General features: G+C 41.0%; 1 pseudogene; it reads right to left on the bottom strand.

Moving 5' to 3' along the window:
• LOC127804581 (uncharacterized) overlaps positions 1 to 18,253 on the bottom strand; it is a 116,858-nt pseudogene that overhangs the window by 26,356 nt on the left and 72,249 nt on the right.

Below are 18,253 nucleotides of genomic sequence, written 5' to 3' on the forward strand. Positions count from 1 at the left end.
TTCCTATTTATAGAGCTTTCTTCTTAATCCATGCCAAATCTCAAGATCACATCCTAGCCATAGATTTTTTTTTTTCTTATTTCAAGAGACTTAATCTCTACCTTTGAACATTAGCACAATCCTTGTGCTTCTCCCAACTTAAATCCTAGCCCTTGATTTTAGGAGAACTCTTGTCTAGATACAAAGGAAACACAAATCCAAGAGACTTGTCTTCTTAATTCTCATCCATTGATTTTTCTTTGGAGACTAAATCTCCTCCCTTGGATCAATCCCAATATTCCATAATTCTCCATTTTCCAAATAATTAAATCATGACTAATTTCCAAGATTGACTAATTTCCCAAATTTGTATTTAATTTAAATCCACAACTTTTCAAGCATTTAATGGAGACTTAAATAATTTCTTTTTGATTTAATTTTTAAAGGCTCTTGAAAGACATAATCCATTTTCTTTTGCATTTATTTAAATCCACCATTTTCCAACATTAATGCTTGACACATTTCTTTTTAATATAGAATTTCTTTTAATTTTCTCCATAATGGCTCTCATTAATGCTTGAGAGACTAATTTCTTTTTCCCTTTTGCATTTATTAAATATCCCTCTTGATTCATAAGATCATGCCATGTGTCACCAAATTCTCTTAATTAAATAAATCCTTATTCTCCAAATTAAATTAAATCTCTTCCATAAGAATTTGTCAAGTGTCACCAATCTAGCCATACTTGGTTTTCCAATTTAATTCCTAATTATCCATGCACTTAATCAAGAATTAAATTCTCCAAAATTAATTCTCCAATATAAATAATTTCTCCAAAAATAATTTATCTTCCTTTGGGATGAAATTCCAAATTACCATTTTGCCCCTCCTAAGACATCCAATATTTCATGGCATTTTCTTTAATTCAAGGGCAATTTTGGAATTTTTCATAGACTAAAATTCTCTTAAATGACAAAATTTATCATGACTCTTCAAGGGTATTACACGCGGGGCCTGCGCGGCCTGCGCGCGTTGGGGGTGCGCGGCTGCTGCTGCCCGCCCCCCCTGCCGCTGCTGTTTGAAGTTCTATTTTTTTTATTTTTTTTGTTTTATCTAATTATTTCTAATATTTTATAAAATTCTGAAATAAGTTAAATATAAATAAATAAATAAATGAGTATATAGCCTCCAAAAATTAATTTTTAAATTAATATAATTTGAGGCAATTGTGGGAAAAATTTATATATTTGGGAAATTTAATAATGGAGTATTTTCCTTAAATTTTGAAATTGGATGAGGATGCCTTGAGGTTTATATTTCAAAAATTAATTTCCTAATGGTTGGAAAATTATGGAATTTTTGAAATAATTAAAGGGAAAATCAATGGAGATTTAATGAGGAAAATTTATTTAAATTTTTCCAAAGAAATATTAATCCAAATATTTTCCAAAGGAATTGGAAGTGAGATAAATAGGTTAATGGTTGGGGCAAAGATAGGAAAAATTCATTTTCTCGTAATTAAGGTGTTATGCCATAAATTATTTTAAGCTAGAGAGTTAGCTTATTTTCTTTCGATCCTGGTAGGTCACCCTTAGCCCTTCATGAAAGAGCTCGAGAAGGGGTGACGATTGCGAGGTTTCGGGTTTTAATAGGTCGTTTGATAATTCCCGGACCCTCGAGCGGAGCGAAGAGAGGGCAAAGCCTAGTTCCCACCTAGGTCGTTTCCCGTTGAAACGTAGCCGTCTCTTCATCTTTGCCCTAGCGTGTGAATAGTAAGTCAGCTATTCGTGAGTAACACCCGTAGGTGGGAGCAGGGCGTTACAGTTTGGTATCAGAGCATGATTCTAGTTTGAGATAGGATTTTCATGATTGTTGGGCATCATAGTTATGATGATATGATTGTTGTGGGGGTGATGTCTTTGGGTTGATATCTATGGTGTGGTGTTTTGTGCGTAGGTATGGAGAGGCGAACCCCATTTCGTTCAGTGTGGCTAGTGCGAGACTACATCCGGAGGCTGAAGGCCCAGTGGACTTTAGCCATATCGGTGATGAGACCCGGAGAGTCCATCTAGAGCTACCTTAGCAGGGTTGAGGACGTCATTGCGGAGACTCCGGGCACAGCCTTACCTCCTGGATTGTTGGGTGAAGTGAAGGTGCACTATGTGAAAGAATTACTCCATGGCAAGTGGAGGCGGTACGCAAGGAGGATTGCGAGGCGTCCAAGAGTATCCCAAAACTTCACCTTGTTCATTGAGATGATACGGGAGACAGACGTGTGGCAGTCTAGAGAAGTCACCCGTGGGCATGCGGGATCAGACGAAGAAAGTGTGGGAAGCAATGAGACCATAGATGATTCAGAGGAAGACCTTAATAGGGAGGTAGACTCTCCCGAAGCCCCTTATGAGGACCCCTCGGAGGAGTCCGAGTCCCTGATTGGCATCTACTATAGCGACCTGGTTAGCCTAAAGCTTCGAGGCAGGGTGATCCCGGGTAGGCCTCAAAGTAGTTATGTGGTTGATGGGCCTAGTGGCGAAGGTCGTGATGTGGAGGCCATGGGTAGGGCTAAGTCATGTTAGGTGACTAGTGAGCTCTGAGGGTTGAGTTTGTGGGGCTAATGGGGGAAAACTTGATGTATTTTGTTTTATGTGGCTTTGGTTCATGATAACTATAAGCTTTTCCTCTTTTTGAAATCTTTTGTAATGGGGAAAGTTCTTTGTAAGCATGTGTCTTGTTTATGCAAATAAATAAGTTATGTTGGAAACATCATCTTGTATGGCATTGCTCAAAACTTGTGTTATGTATGTATGTGTGGCTATGGTGTAGTAGAAAAATGAATGTCGCTTGTGCCATTGTGCAGATGAGCTGTGAAGAATGACTTCGTAGGAGAAGGGGCCAGGCCCAGTCGTTATCTTAAGACTTCCCAGAAGGAAGTGGCTCGGAAAGGCCAAGTGGTGATAGGTCATTCGAAAGGTTCGTCGAAATGATGATGAATTCAGTGAACAGACCAGAAACCCCTACTACAAATTGGCTGAAGATGTTTCGAGATTTACATCCGCCAAGCTTTAAAGGAGACCCAGAAATGGACCCAAGTGTAAGGGAATATTGGATGGAGCAAACTGAAAAACTACTGGAACACTTGGAGTGCCCTGAAGACCACTGGGTAAGGTGTGCCACATTTATGTTAGAGGAAGAAGCGGCTATCTGGTGGAAGTCTATGTCAGGAGTCTTAAGGACTCGAAATACCATCCAAGAAAACGAGGAGGTGCTGGTGACACCTATTACTTGGGAGCAGTTCAAGATTGCATTCAATGATAAGTACTTTCCTGAGTACTGGAGAGAGGTGAAGAAGCAAGAGTTTTTGAAGCTGACCCAATCAGATGATATGTCCGTGGTGCAGTACGAGGCCAAGTTTTCCAAGCTGATAAAATATGTACCTATGTACACTACGGATGAATTTGAGAAGGCCCAGAAGTTCTTCCAAGGACTCAGAAAGGAAGTGAAGCAAGTACTGTACGCGTGGAACATTCGTACTTTTGATGATGCAGTTGAGAAGGCTATTACTGTTGAGCGAAACATGATGGCTCAGGGACAGCTGAAACTCCGAAGTGATGTGAAAAAGGAGGTGGAGAGCAAAGACAAATCAACAAACCCTCCAGTAGCACAATTCAAGAAGCCTGAAGGAGCCAAATTTAAAAGGGAAAGATATTGCAAGAAGTGCCAAAGGAGGCATGCTAACAACAAGTGTGGGACCAAAAGCAAAGGAGCAGGTTGCTTTGTGTGTGGAGAAGTTGGACATTTTGCGAGAGACTGCCCTTCGAGGAAAACATTGAAGATTGAGGAAGGGGCCAAAAAGGAGATAACATGCTATGCTTGCAAGCAACGGGGACATTATTCATGGAACTGCCCCTAACGAGACAAGTCTGACCCAAGGAAGAAGCCAGAGGGAAAACCAGGCCCACAACCAGCACAAGTATTTCAGCTAACAAAGGCGGAGGCTGATGCTAACCCGAGCGTTGTGGAAGGTACGCTCTTCATCCACACTACTCTTGTACATGCATTAGTGGACCCTGGTGCCACTCATTCATTCATAGCAAATGAGTCTGCTAGGAGTTTGGGTCTTGCACCCTCAATAATAGGGCATGGAGTTAGAATTCAATCTCCAATTGGGGAGACTATGGAGACTAATCTAATGGTCCGAGCTTGTGATGTGGATATTGAGGACGAGAAATTTAAGATAGATCTTATACTTATGGAGATGCATGATTTCGATGTTATCCTAGGTATGGATTTCCTTTCTCGGTATTGCGTCAGTATGGACTGTTTGGAAAAGACAGTAGAATTGGGATGTCCGGGGGGAAAGGTGGTGAAGTTTAAAGGACCACGGTTTGGTAGGTCGTTAAAATTTGTATTGGCCTTGAAGGCCTGCAAATGGTTGGAAAATGGAGCATATGGATTTATAGCTCATGTTATGGTAGTGGACAATAAGTCAGAAATGAAGCCAGAGGAGGTAGAAGTAGTGAGGGAGTTCTTGGATGTTTTTCCAAAGGACTTAACAGAGCTACCTCCTGATTGAGAGGTGGAGTTTGCCATTGAACTGTTGCCGGGAACAACACCAATTTCTATACCCACTTATCGAATGGCCCCGGTTGAGTTGAAGGAGCTTAAGGTACAACTTCAAGATTTGGTGGATAAGGGATTTATTCGACCAAGTATTTCCCCATGGGGAGCTCCAGTGTTGTTTGTAAAGAAGAAAGATGGCAGCTTACGATTGTGCATCGATTTTCGAGCACTCAATAAGGTGACTGTGAAAAATAAGTACCCATTGCCTAGAATTGGAGAGTTATTTGATCAATTGAAAGGTGCCAGAATATTTTCAAAAATTGATCTGCGCTCGGGGTACTACCAACTGAAAGTTAGAAGTGAGGATATACCCAAGACGGCATTTCGGTGTCGATATGGACACTTCGAATTTTTGGTGATGCCATTTGGGTTAACCAATGCCCCTGCAACTTTTATGGATCTCATGAATAGAGTGTTTAAACCATTTCTAGACCAGTTTGTGATCGTCTTTATTGATGATATCTTGGTGTACTCAGCTAGTGAGGCGGAGCATTGTGAGCATTTGAGGTTGGTGCTAGAAAGGTTGCGTAGCGAAAGGCTATATGCCAAATTTTCCAAATGTAGCTTCTGGCTAAGGGAGGTGGCATTTCTTGGCCATGTAATTTCAAGTGACGGTGTATCAGTGGATCCATCCAAGATAGAGGCCGTTAAGAATTGGCACCGACCGAGTTCAGTGTTCGAGGTAAGAAGTTTTCTGGGGTTAGCTGGATACTATCGACAATTCGTTGAAGGATTTTCAAAAATTTCTTTGCCTCTGACACGTTTGACTCAGAAGAATGTGAGGTTCATATGGGATGACAAGTGTGAACAAAGTTTTGAGGAACTTAAGAAACGGTTGACCACAGCGCCGATTTTGACCCTACCTGAAGGTTTTGGAGGATTTGTGGTCTACAGTGATGCTTCGGGATCGGGATTAGGCTGCTTGTTGATGCAGCATGGTAAGGTGATTGCTTATGGGTTGCGTCAATTATGACCTCATGAGAAGAACTACCCGGTCCACGATTTGGAATTGGCTGCAGTTATCCACGCCCTGAAGATTTGGCGACATTATCTCTACGGTGAGAAGTTTGAGATCTACACCGATCATAAAAGCCTAAAGTATATCTTTTCCCCAAAAGAGCTAAATATGAGACAACGTCGATGGATGGAGTTCTTGATGGACTACGACTGCACCATCCATTATCATCCAGGGCGGGCGAATGTTGTGGCAGATGACCTTAGTCGTAGGGATTTGCAGTCGCGGCCGGGATGATGATGTGGGAATGGCAGCTGATAGAGGTGTTAAGTAGCCTAACGGTGGGTGTAGTGCCTGGGAACGGTATGTCCATGGTGGCTAGTCTGTGAATTCAGCTAGGGTGGTGGGAGGAGATACGACAGGCTACCGGGGAGGATCAGAGGCTTCGCCAATGGGTGGATGAGAAGGGTCAGCCGGTGAAAACAGGTTTTGAGTTCAGAGATGGAATCTTGAGGATGAACGGGCGAATTTATATTCCTAATAACGAAGAATTAAGGCAAAAGATTTTAGATGAAGCTCATCGATCAAAGTACACTGTTCATCCAGGGGCAACCAAGATGTATAAAGACTTGAGAGAAGTTTATTGGTGGCCTGGAATGAAGCGGAGTGTGGCTCAGTATGTAGCCAAGTGTGACGCATGCCAGTGTATTAAGATCGAGCATCAGCGGCCAGCAGGATTGTTGCGACCGTTAGAGATACCAGAATGGAAGTGGGAGCACATTTCCATGGATTTCATTGTGGGATTGCCCAAGACAGCAAGGAAGAAAGACTCAATATGGGTTGTGGTCGACAGGCTAACAAAGTCGGCTCATTTCATACCTGTTCGGACTGGTCAAGGTGCGGAAGAGCTGTCATGGATTTATGTTCAGGAAATTGTGCGGCTGCATGGAACCCCAGTCAGCATTGTGTCTGATAGAGATTCAAAATTTTTATCAAGATTTTGGACGTGTTTGCAAGAAGAATTGGGAACGAGGTTGAATTTTAGTACTGCATATCACCCCCAGACAGACGGCCAGACTGAGAGGGTGAACCAGGTTTTGGAAGACATGTTGAGGGCATGTGTCCTAGAATTTGGAGGAAATTGGGATGAGTACTTGTCGTTGGTAGAATTCTCATATAATAATAGTTATCAGAGTAGCATCGGCATGGCGCCGTATGAAGCTTTGTATGGCAGGCGTTGCCGATCGCCTTCGTGTTGGCTTGAGGTGGGTGAAAGGCAGTTGGCCAAGACTGAATTAGTGCAGCAAGCCTCTGAGAAGATTGATGTGGCGAGAAAGTGTATGAAGATTGCTCAAGATCGCCAAAAGTACTATGCGGATCATCGTACGCGAGATTTGGAATTTCAAGAAGGGGATAGAGTATTTCTTCGGATCTCACCACAAAGACCGTCAATGAGAAATTGGAAGCAAGGGAAACTTAGTCCGAGGTTTATGGGACCGTATAGGATCATTGAGCGAGTAGGTCCTTTGGCCTATCGGTTGGCTTTGTCCAACGAATTAGCTGGATTTCATGACGTGTTCCATGTGTCTCAATTGCGGAAGTTCATACCAGATCCAAGAATGGAAGTTCCAGAGGGAGAGGTTGAGGTTCGTCAAAACCTAACCTATATTGAAAGGCCGGTAAAAATCTTGGACCACAAGGAAAAGAAATTGAGGAGCAAATCAATTCCATTAGTTAAAGTTCAGTGGAACCATCACTCTGATCGGGAAGCAACATGGGAGCTAGAAGAGGATTTAAAGCGTCAATTTCCCGAATTATTTGTTGATGTAATGGAAGAGTAGCTTTGATGTATTGATACATTGCATTAATGGAAATGAAATTTCGAGGACGAAATTCTTTTAAGAGGGGTGGATTGTAATACCCTTGATGAGTCATGATAAATTTTGTCATTTAAGAGAATATTGGTCTATGAAAAATTCCATAATTGCCCTCGAATTAAAGAAAATGCCATGATATATTGGATGTCTTAGGAGGGGCAAAATGGTAATTTGGAGTTCCATCCCAAAGGAAGGTAAATTATTTTTGGAGAAATTATTTATATTGGAGAATTAATTTTGGAGAATTTAATTCTTGATTAAGTGCATGGATAATTAGGAATTAAATTGGAAAACCAAGTATGGCTAGATTTGTGACACTTGGCAAATTCTTATGGAATGAGATTTAATTAAATTTGGAGACAAGGATTTATTTAATTAAGAGAATTTGGTGACACATGGCATGATCTTATGAATCAAGAGTGATATTTAGTAAATGCAAAAAAAAAAAAGGAAAAAGAAATTAGTCTCTCAAGCATTAATGAGAGCCATTATGGAGAGAATTAAAAAGAAAATCTATATAAAAAGAAATGTGCCAAGCATTAATGTTGGAAAATGGTAGATTTAAATAAATGCTAAAGTAAATGGATTATGTCTTTCAAGAGCCTTTAAATTTAAATCAAAAAGAAATTATTTAAGTCTCCATTAAATGCTTGAAAAGTTGTGGATTTAAATTAAATGCAAAATTGGGAAATTAGTCAATCTTGGAAATTAGTCATGATTTAATTATTTGGAAAATGGGAGAATTATGGAAAATTGGGATTGATCCAAGGGAGGAGATTTAGTCTCCAAAGAAAGATCAATGGATGAGATTTAAGAAGACAAGTCTCTTGGATTTGTGTTTTCTTTGAATCTAGACAAGTGTTCTCCTAAAATCAATGGCTAGGATTTAAATTGGGAGAAGCACAAGGATTGTGATAATGTTCAAAGGTGGAGATTAAGCTCTTGAATTAAGAAGAAATCTATGGCTAGGATGAAATCTTGATATTTGGCATGGATTGAGAAGAAAGTTCTATAAATAGGGAATGGGGAAATTGGTTCAAGGTTTTCCCCACTTGTGAAGTGAAAGAAGCAAGAAGGCAAGCAAGTCTAAGAGAAGGAAAAGGAAGACTAGCAAAGGTAAACCTAGTTTTCTCTCTTGAAATAGTTGAATGCATGTGTTTAAGAGCTAAAATTCCTTTATTATTTTTCTTTAAGGGTGATTCTTAGCTTGTGGAAGTGTTGAAGCTTCAAAGTCTAAGAGAGATTCTTGGCTTGTGGGAGTATTAAAGCTTCAAAGAAACACGGTAAGGGATAGCCCCAAGTGGAGGGGTTTTTGCTTGCATTTGTACATGTGTGAATGAGTTTCATGTAATGATTCTTTGCATGTTTTGTGCCCTAGCGGACCTATGGCCATAAGGAGGACTTGTGATGGGAGTGAGGGGTTGGTTGGTGCCTTAACCTAAGTGGTTATGAGGGCATGGAGAACTACCCTTAATATGCATTGCATTTGCATTACATGTTATGTTTCTCATACTTCATTTACATTTGCATAGCACCCTTACTGAGCATTGGCTCATAAGGTCCTTTGACCTCAATGTAGGTGGAGAATCATCAAAGGGAAAGGGAGTTTTGCAAGGTTGAAGGTATTGAAGCAAAGAAGAAAGCATGTGTAGTGGTTTATGTAGTTTTGTGTTTTTGTGTTGTATTATTTTGTTAAACATGTAATGTATGTAAATGTGGTAAAAAGGGGGTAAACTTGAGTGTTTTGGAAGCCCCTTGGTATGGAAATGTATTCTGGAAAACATGGTATTTTTTTTAAAAAAAAATATTTTTTTATGAAAAAATGGGTGAGGCAGTGGGCTGGCGCGGCCAAGGACGTGCCTGGGCGAGGCTGGCGCGGCCGCGCGCAGCGTGCGTGCGCGGCCGGCCAGCGCGCACGCGGCCTGCGCGCGCGCGGGTCCTGCACGGCCTGCGCGCGCTGGGGGTACGCGGCTGCTGCTGCTCGTGTTGGAAATGTATGCCCTAAAGACACGTTTTGTTTAATTTATGGTAATGATGTTTCTTTTATTCAGTTTATGGCACATATATTGTTTGCATTTAATTGTTGGAAAAGTGTCCATGCTATTAAGTAAGTGATTCATGTGATGGGTCGTTCTTCACAGTTAGGCATGAATCATGGGTACTTAATAAGCAAGAAAATATTACTTTTGATCTTTTGATAGAACTGGGCATTCTATCATGATAAGATCATTGTGCAATAGATCCTAATGGAGGATGGCTTGCCTTAGCCAGTAAACAGTCCGTTTACTCTAATTGTACAAGCGCATTCGGAATGCGTAGAGTGGACCTGTGATAGAAGCTAATGACAAAGTACTAATTATCATGGAGCTAGTCTATCACTGCTACTACGTGGACGAGTACTCTAATACTTGAGTATTAGTTGGTGGTCTAGTGAACCTAGAGCTGTATTCTTAGATTCACTGTAGGTGAGGTCTATCAAAGATCAACAACCTTTTGAGTTTGGAGTATGGTTTCTAGTTAGCTAAGACAGACTAATACAAGATAGTTTCTGTGATTCACCCCCTTGTGATTGTCCAAGAATAATCAAATAATCCAGGGCCCTGGGAACGTGACTTATGAGTGTGTGCTTCTGGGTAGCTCCCAGTGATAAGCAAGTACATTCGAGTAGTCACGGATTATTGGACTAGTGATCTAAGGATGGTAGAAATCATTTAGAGAGGTGTTAGTACATTATTCCTTTCTAAATGATGGGTGTAACGCAGAGGGGTATTTTCGTCATTACACTAGTAGGTCAAAGACATGGCATATGCAAAATTATTCGTGGGGTCAGTGTTACCATATGGTGATAGTTGGAACACTTAGAATGACAAAATATAGCTACTAGGTAGCAGGGATATTTTGGTCATTTTAGTAGCCGTGAATAATTTGTCTTTTGGTCCCCGGGGTAGCTCGATGTAACTCATGTATTTTTAATACATTTGGCTTGTTGGATGAATTACATTGAGAGAGAATTATTTTATTCAGGATGGTCCATAATTAATTGGGCTAGAATAAAATAATAATTCATTAGTTTAATTAATTAATTGGGCTAACCCAATTAGCAAATTAATTAAATGGACTTGGCCCATTAGGGTTTGACCCACTAGGGTTTTAACCCTAGGGTTCTCCCTATATATATCTCTCTTTGATTGTTTTTTGATCCAAGCTTCTTTTACTCTTCTTCACCGAAAGAGAGGCCACGAGTTTGAGTCATACTTCGGAAGACCGAAAGAGAGCTTTGAAGTTCTGATGCGAAGGAGCCAAAGGATAGCAGGACAGCCGTCGTCTCCACCACGCGAAGAAGCTCCTGCGCATCCGGCTCCCATCGCTCCGTTCCGTCCGGTAATCCGCCGCAAAAGTACGTCTCTTAGATTCTAATCAATACGAGGAACTGTTTTGATTTTAAACCGCTTCCGTTGCATGCTATGTTTCCTCGTTTATGATCCTTTAGCTCGCCCCCCCTGCGGCTGCTGTTTGAAGTTCTATTTTTTTTTATTGTTTTTGGTTTATCTAATTATTTCTAATATTTTATAAAATTCTGAAATAAGTTAAATATAAATAAATAAATAAATAAGTATTTAGCCTCCAAAAATTAATTTTTAAATTAATATAATTTGAGGCAATTGTGGGAAAAATTTATATATTTGGGAAATTTAATAATGGAGTATTTTCCTTAAATTTTGAAATTGGATGAGGATGTCTTGAGGTTTGTATTTCAAAAATTAATTTCCTAATGGTTGGAAAATTATGGAAATTTTGAAATAATTAAAGGGAAAATCAATGGAGATTTAATGAGGAAAATTTATTTAAATTTTTCCAAAGAAATATTAATCCAAATATTTTCCAAAGGAATTGGAAGTGAGATAAATGGGTTAATGGTTAAGGCAAAGATAGGAAAAATTCATTTTCTCATAATTAAGGCGTTATGCCATAAATTATTTTAAGCTAGAGAGTTAGCTTATTTTCTTTCGATCCTGGTAGGTCACCCTTAGCCCTTCATGAAAGAGCTCGAGAAGGGGTGACGATTGCGAGGTTTCGGGTTTTAATAGGTCGTTTGATAATTCTCGGACCCTCGAGCGGAGCGAAGAGAGGGCAAAGCCTAGTTCCCACCTAGGTCGTTTCCCGTTGAAACGTAGCCCTCTCTTCATCTTTGCCCTAGCGTGTGAATAGTAAGTCGGCTATTCGTGAGTAACACCGGTAGGTGGGAGCGGAGCGTTACAGTTGGTGTCAGAGTATAGTTTGAGTCAGTTTTGGGGGATGAATTCCTATACACCAAGGTTGTCGGGTAGAGTTGGGGAGGTCTAGGAGAATCGAATAGGGTCAGGCTACGCCAAGTTGAGTTTTGCTGATTCGTGTGAGAGATCATGTCCTAATTTATATTCGTGCAAGGGTGATAAGTGCACGTTAGGATGGGACTGTGATGTCGTATGAAAGGGATTTATTTAGGACTTGTGCTTGCCCCTAGGTGTTTGGGTAAGAGGTTGGTTTAGCCTTAATATATTTTCCTGATATTTGGTGCTATATGCAGATTTTGAGTATTCCCAATGGAACCCAGAGGACTATATCCTGGTGTACCCTTACCCAATTTGGATGACCTCCTAGCATTGGATCATTTATGGTGTCAGTGGGAACAGGAGTTCGCTTTTGGATGGGGAGGCGAGCAAGACGAAGAGGAATACCTAGAGAGTTATATGTATTGGCTTGACGAGTTGTTTCAAGAGACGATCCACAAGACCTTTTGCGGATTGTCAAAGAGACAAGTCTTGTTCGCCTGTGAGCATATGAATGATGTGTGGAGGCGACAAACTGAAGTAATGATGAATGATGTGAGCCTTCATTCCCATTATGATACTTTTTCCAGGGCTGTGAGGCAACAAGCTGCCATTTGGGAGCCCTACCAAGGGCTGGTTTAGGACATGCCCAAGATTGGAGCACTACCTGACACCCAGTTAGTCCAAGCCACCGTGAGGGAACCGTCATAGCCACTAGAGGGACTTGTTGAACCCAGGTCCAACGTAGCTAGCAATGAGGACTTAGCTTACCTGGCAGAGGAAGCTACCTCGGTTGCCAGGGGTGATGAGGGGAGTTTTAGATAGTATGATTATTAGGGGGCTGTAATGTAAATGTATGGTTGTAAATTACGAGTTTTGTAAGGATGGGAATTGTGTGAGAAACAATTTTGAAGGTATTATGTAATGAGATGTATTTAGTAAACTTATGAGCCTTCGGATCCTTAGGAATCAAGTAGTTATTGCTATTAGCAAAGTATCCTAGTGACCTGATATGATGAATAGTATGAACCTAGAAAGTCATAGGTTTGGCCTGCGATGGACATTTGGTTGCGGACCATTTTCGCTAAAATCGGGTGGACCAGACACCTGACTTGTGGTGGACTTGTTGGGTCCCAAACCATTATCTATTAGTGATGCAGATTAGAGATAACATGTACCTTGTCTAAGGGAAGTGATTAAGAGAACTTTTAAAGCTCCATTTAGGGCACACGTTGCTCATGATAAGGACGTGTATAGCTGGATTCCTCCCCCGAGTATGAATGAGCGAGGGATACTCTTGATTTTCTTAAAGATTTACCAGGGAGGTTTCCCTAGTAAGGGATTGACCCTGCAATTGAACCGGGTAGCCTTGGGGCATAAATTTCCTTCCTCCCAAACAGATGATTTATCGGGTTAACTTCGAGGTGTTTTCTAATGATTGTTTATCGTACTCGTATGGCCGCTATAAGTTCGTGGCTATGCCATTTGGGTTGACCGATGCCTTCGCAGTATTTATGGATTGGTCGGGACCGACGATAGAGATAGAGGTTTGGAGCTCCCTTGGTCTCGCCAGGCATTGCTAACGCCCTACAAAAGGCTTGCGTCAATTTCATGAGAGATGAGGTCGTGGTAGAATATGAGCTGGAGGTCCATGATTGAATTTTTCCAGGAGTGGTATGGAAAGGTCCCACAAGGTGGGAATGTGCTATAGAAGTCCGATGGTAAATGGCAAATACGTAGGTACCGAGATCTGTACATGGCGTACTGAGACGGAAAACTGAAGGTTGGGTAATGTGGTAGCTTGTGTGTAGTTGACAGTTAAACTGTCTGTACATATTCGGACGGGAGATACGTAATGTGATAGGGTGTGAAGGCAAATTGAGGTTCTATAGGGTTTGCATTCCTTGGAGGTTTAGGGCATCAACCTTGAGTTTAATCGAATCTGAATGGATAAATCGAAACACCAATACGAAGTCCCAAGTTCTAGATGGAGCTTAATAGATAGAGCACTGAACCAAATGTATTTATGATAAGTATGACCCCAAGAGAGATATGTGATGGGAATTAACTGAATGACCATTACGGAATTGTGAACTTGGAGCAGGCTATGAGACCTATGAGATGCCTTGGGGATTAGAGCAGTTACTGATATGGCGAAGTGCTTTCAGTCGAGCAGGCTATAGAGAAGATAACACCAGTAGCGATCAAGAGGAGGTATGGTCAACTAGCTATTTGGAGTTAAGATCAGCAGCAAGACAAGACTAAGGGTTAGTGGTCACCGAATAAGTTATAGTAGGAACCAACAATTGGGTAAGTCGATTCCTTTAAGGGGGAGATCTGGTGACATTTTAGATCTCGAGATGTATTGAGTGGAGAACGTTTATTCCTTGATAGTCCTGATTAAATGACTACCCATATTTATTAACGAGGCCTCGAGCGTATGTGGCAAATTGTGGGAGAAAGTACTACCGAGAAAATGTTGTGTACCTGTTTAAGAATTAGTTGGAAAAAGTTAGACTAAAGGATATTGCTATTGAATTCTTAATTGAGTATGTAGTATCATTTCCATGCTCCTATGCTTCGTAAGTATGTAGCAGGTACTGGTCATGTTACCAAGTATTAGCCTCTTGTCATGCAAGAGGATGCAACCTACCCCTAAAGAGGTTACTTGGGAACTAAAGGAAGTTATGAGGCAACTTCCTCCTTAGTTATCTATCTAGCCAGGTGAGAATTTTGAGGATGAAATTCTATTAAGGAGGAGAGAACTATAATATCTTGAAATTTTGGAGACGATAATAATTATCAAATTTTGGTATTTGAGGTTCGTATTGAGTATTTGAGGATTTAAGGTAACAAAATAATAGTAATAATAATAATAATAAAAGAGTAAATCAAATTAAATTAAATTAAATTCAATTAATTAATATGTTTATAAATGAGTGGCTGTGTATGTGTGCTTAGAGGCTAAGTATTGTACAGTGGCCTTTTCTCTAAAGTTAAAATAGAGGAGAGAGAGAGGGAAAGAGTAGGGAGCCGAGAGATTGGGAGAGTGAGAGAGCTCGACCAACTGATGAAGGGAGGGAGAGAAGGAGATCGGGAGAGTGTTGGTAGCTGAGGGCTGGTCAGAGGCAGCTAGGTGCAGCGTGAGGTGGCATTGGCAGCGTGCTGGTGCAGTCGCGAGTAGCCATGGCCGATGCAGAGCAGGGCAACAGGTCGCATGGGAGACAACCAACGATGGCGGCCTTGCAGCGACGTGGAGCGGCGGTTCCGGCGGCCTGAAGAAGCTCCAACAACGGTGTAGGAAGCTGTCGTGACCAGCGTTAGGTACTGGTGGCTGGTTGCACGCAGGTGGTTGTGCTAGGCGTGAGTGGTGGTGCTCGTGGCGGAGGCACTAGCTGGTGGTGGCGCGATGATTGGGGGTAGCCGATGGTGTCACCGGCAGGAAGCGGTGGCTAGTGGAGCTAGCCAGCAGCGGGTGGTCATTGGTGCGCGCACAGGGAAGAAGGCACGGGGAAGAAGAAGAAGAAAACGAGAAGAAAAAGAAAGAAAAAAGAAAAAAGGAAGAAAATATGAGAAAAATGATGGGATTTTGGGATTGTCTTAGCATGAAAAGTAACCAGGTACGTCGGTAAAAATTATTAGAAGCGTTATATGTTTAAGAATTTTATACGGCTAAATTATTTATATTACACGGTTAGATTTACTTAATGTAAAGTATGATTTTATTAATTGCTAGGAAACATTTTACTTCGCAGCGGGAGTGCAAGAAAGGTAAGAAACAATCGTGTAATGGCAGGCTCTAAACCCCCTTTGTAAACCCTACAACCTTCATGTAAGTCCCCGTTGTTTCTTGTATTTTACCCCCTCCCTTACTCTAAATCGGCACCTAACATTACTTATTGAGTTATTATTCATTTGGTATAATTTAAATTAAATCAGGGACTTCTAAAATTTTATTTGTTGAAAGCCTACGGGGGTTTGTACCATCTCCATTCCTTTCAGAATAATGCCGAACCCAACTTGGGGATTAGGTTCTTAAAGGTATAGGTTTATTTATGGATTTCTCGGGTGTGGGTCAGCTAAAGCTATCGAGCAGTGAGGTAGGGGTCGGCTATTTGGTGACGTTGGAGTAAACTATTGTATGACCCTGGAGTAGACCGTCGGGCGGACACTCCTAGTCACTGACTGTTGATCGGTATCGAACACTGCTTACTAGCTCTGTCATTATGTGATTTACTGCATGATTCGTTATATTGTATTATCGTTCATGGTTTGATATGCACATGGGTACGGGATGCATGTTGGGGTATTCATTTATTGAGTATGCTTGGGCACGGACATTCTAGCATGGTTAGATTGCATATGGCACGGGCATATGCATCGCATGTGGTTTACTATTTGGGCAGAGCATGGACTGATGCTTGGATGTATGGGCGCTAGTGTATCATGTTGATTCTTACTACGACATTGCATTCTTATGTGCATTGTATGGTTACCGAATAGTTCATTGGTCTCAAACGGGGGGATCGTTCCGAGGGAGCCTACGGCTCGGCTATACTATAGCTCGGGTGTCGGGAGGACTGACGCGAGCACTCGGGTGACAGAAGCATTGACCTGGGATGGCGCGCACAGTTTTATTGGAGGTATATGTTACCTTTCAGTGCAGCGGCAGGTTAGTATGAGACTTGAGTGTCGTGTGTCTTGTGTGGGCCCCAAGGACTAATACGTGCTTTTATTTACGCTTGTATACTGTGCTGGGCGTCTCATGGCTTGTGTGTGCTTGGGGGTTGGTGTTCTGGGGTGAGTTTATTAGATATGTTCAACCTACAACCTTCATTTCTTTATGTTTGCTAACTCTCTCGACTCACTTTGCTTTCCATCATTCCAAGTAGTGGCAGCGTGGGTCAAAGGCAAGGGAGTCATCATTTAGCGGCAGAGTCGGTATGGTGTACACGCAGTTCCGTTAGTCCTCGCCAGTCCCCCGTCAACCCTAGTTAACTATGATGTTTGAGAGGGATTTAATCAATTATCTTTTACTGTGCCAGGTCATTCCTCGTGTCTCATGTATGTCGGCACAGGAGTCTGTATTCATTTATTTATCATGTGATCGATGTGTTAGCAGAGTACCCGTAGTGCATGCATGTGTATAGCTTAGCTTCCGTTATTTTAATTCTTGTGTATGCATGCCAGGGTAGTTCCTGTCTTGTGTTTCATTCTTTCTCCTTCCGTAGGCGCTCCCATTCTGGTAGTCTAGGTGATTAGGATATCCGGGTGGGGGTTCTTACAAGCGTTCTCCCTTTCAAGTCTTGACAAATGGTCAGCTACCAAAATTTTAGCTCCCTTTTTATCTTTAATTTCCAAGTCAAATTCCTGCAATAATAAAATCCATCTAATTAACCTTGGTTCAGCATCTTTCTTTGCTAACAAATATTTAATTGTAGAATGATCAGTGTATGCTATTGTTTTAGCTCTTATAAGATATGATCTAAATTTATCAAAAGTGAAAACAATAGCTAACAACTCATTTTTAGTGGTGGCATAATATATGACATGCAATTTCTTGTCTTTTCTTTGCCCCAATACGGCTCCAACTACATGGTCATTAGCATCACACATCAATTTAAAAGGAAGAGTCCAATCAGGTGAAGTCATGATAGGTGTTGAAGTCAATTCTTCCTTTATGCTATTAAAAGCAAATAAGAACTCATTAGTAAATTCAAATGGTATATCTTTAATCAACAAATTACAAATAGGCTTAGTGATTTTAGAGAAATCTCTTATAAATCTTCTGTAGAACCTTGCATGCCCCAAGAAACTTCTCACTCCTTTAACTGTGGTCGGAGGTGGTAATTTTTCCATTGCTTCAACTTTCGCTCTATCCACCTCAATTCCTCTTTCGGAAACCTTATGACCCAACACAATTCCTTCCTGCACCATAAAATGACACTTTTCCCAATTTAACACTAAATTAGTATCTTCACATCGCTGCAAAAGTCGAGAAAGATTAGTCAAACTGTAATACCCCAAATTTTTAAACTCAAATATGAGATGATATCTAAGGTTATTAGGTTCTAATACTTGAGGAAATAGGTCATTTCAAAGGATTATAGAAGCCTTGAGATAAAGGTTCAGTTTCTGAACCAATGGCAAAATCGTAAATATTGAAGTTCGGGTAAAAGTGTAATTTACCTAAAATCTTGGGGTGCTAAGTGTAATTTATTCATTTTTCGGGGACCAAAAAGTGCAATTAAAAATGGCTCGAGGACCAAGTTGTAAGGGTCTAAGTGCAGTTATGTGAAAAGTTCGGGCCAAAGCGTCGTTTCTTGAAACCTTAAAAAATATCTCATCAAAATATCAACCATGGGCCAATCATGGATGGCCAAGTGTCCCCCTAGGTGTCACAATTGGATTGGTTGAAATCTTATAATGATTAGGGGTGTAATGATTTGTAATCATTATGGGTGTAATGATGAGCATAGTGTGAACACTCAAATCTCTAATCTCTATGTATA

This window comes from Diospyros lotus, chromosome 6, assembly GCF_014633365.1.
Source record: "Diospyros lotus cultivar Yz01 chromosome 6, ASM1463336v1, whole genome shotgun sequence".
Classification (NCBI taxonomy): domain Eukaryota; kingdom Viridiplantae; phylum Streptophyta; class Magnoliopsida; order Ericales; family Ebenaceae; genus Diospyros; species Diospyros lotus.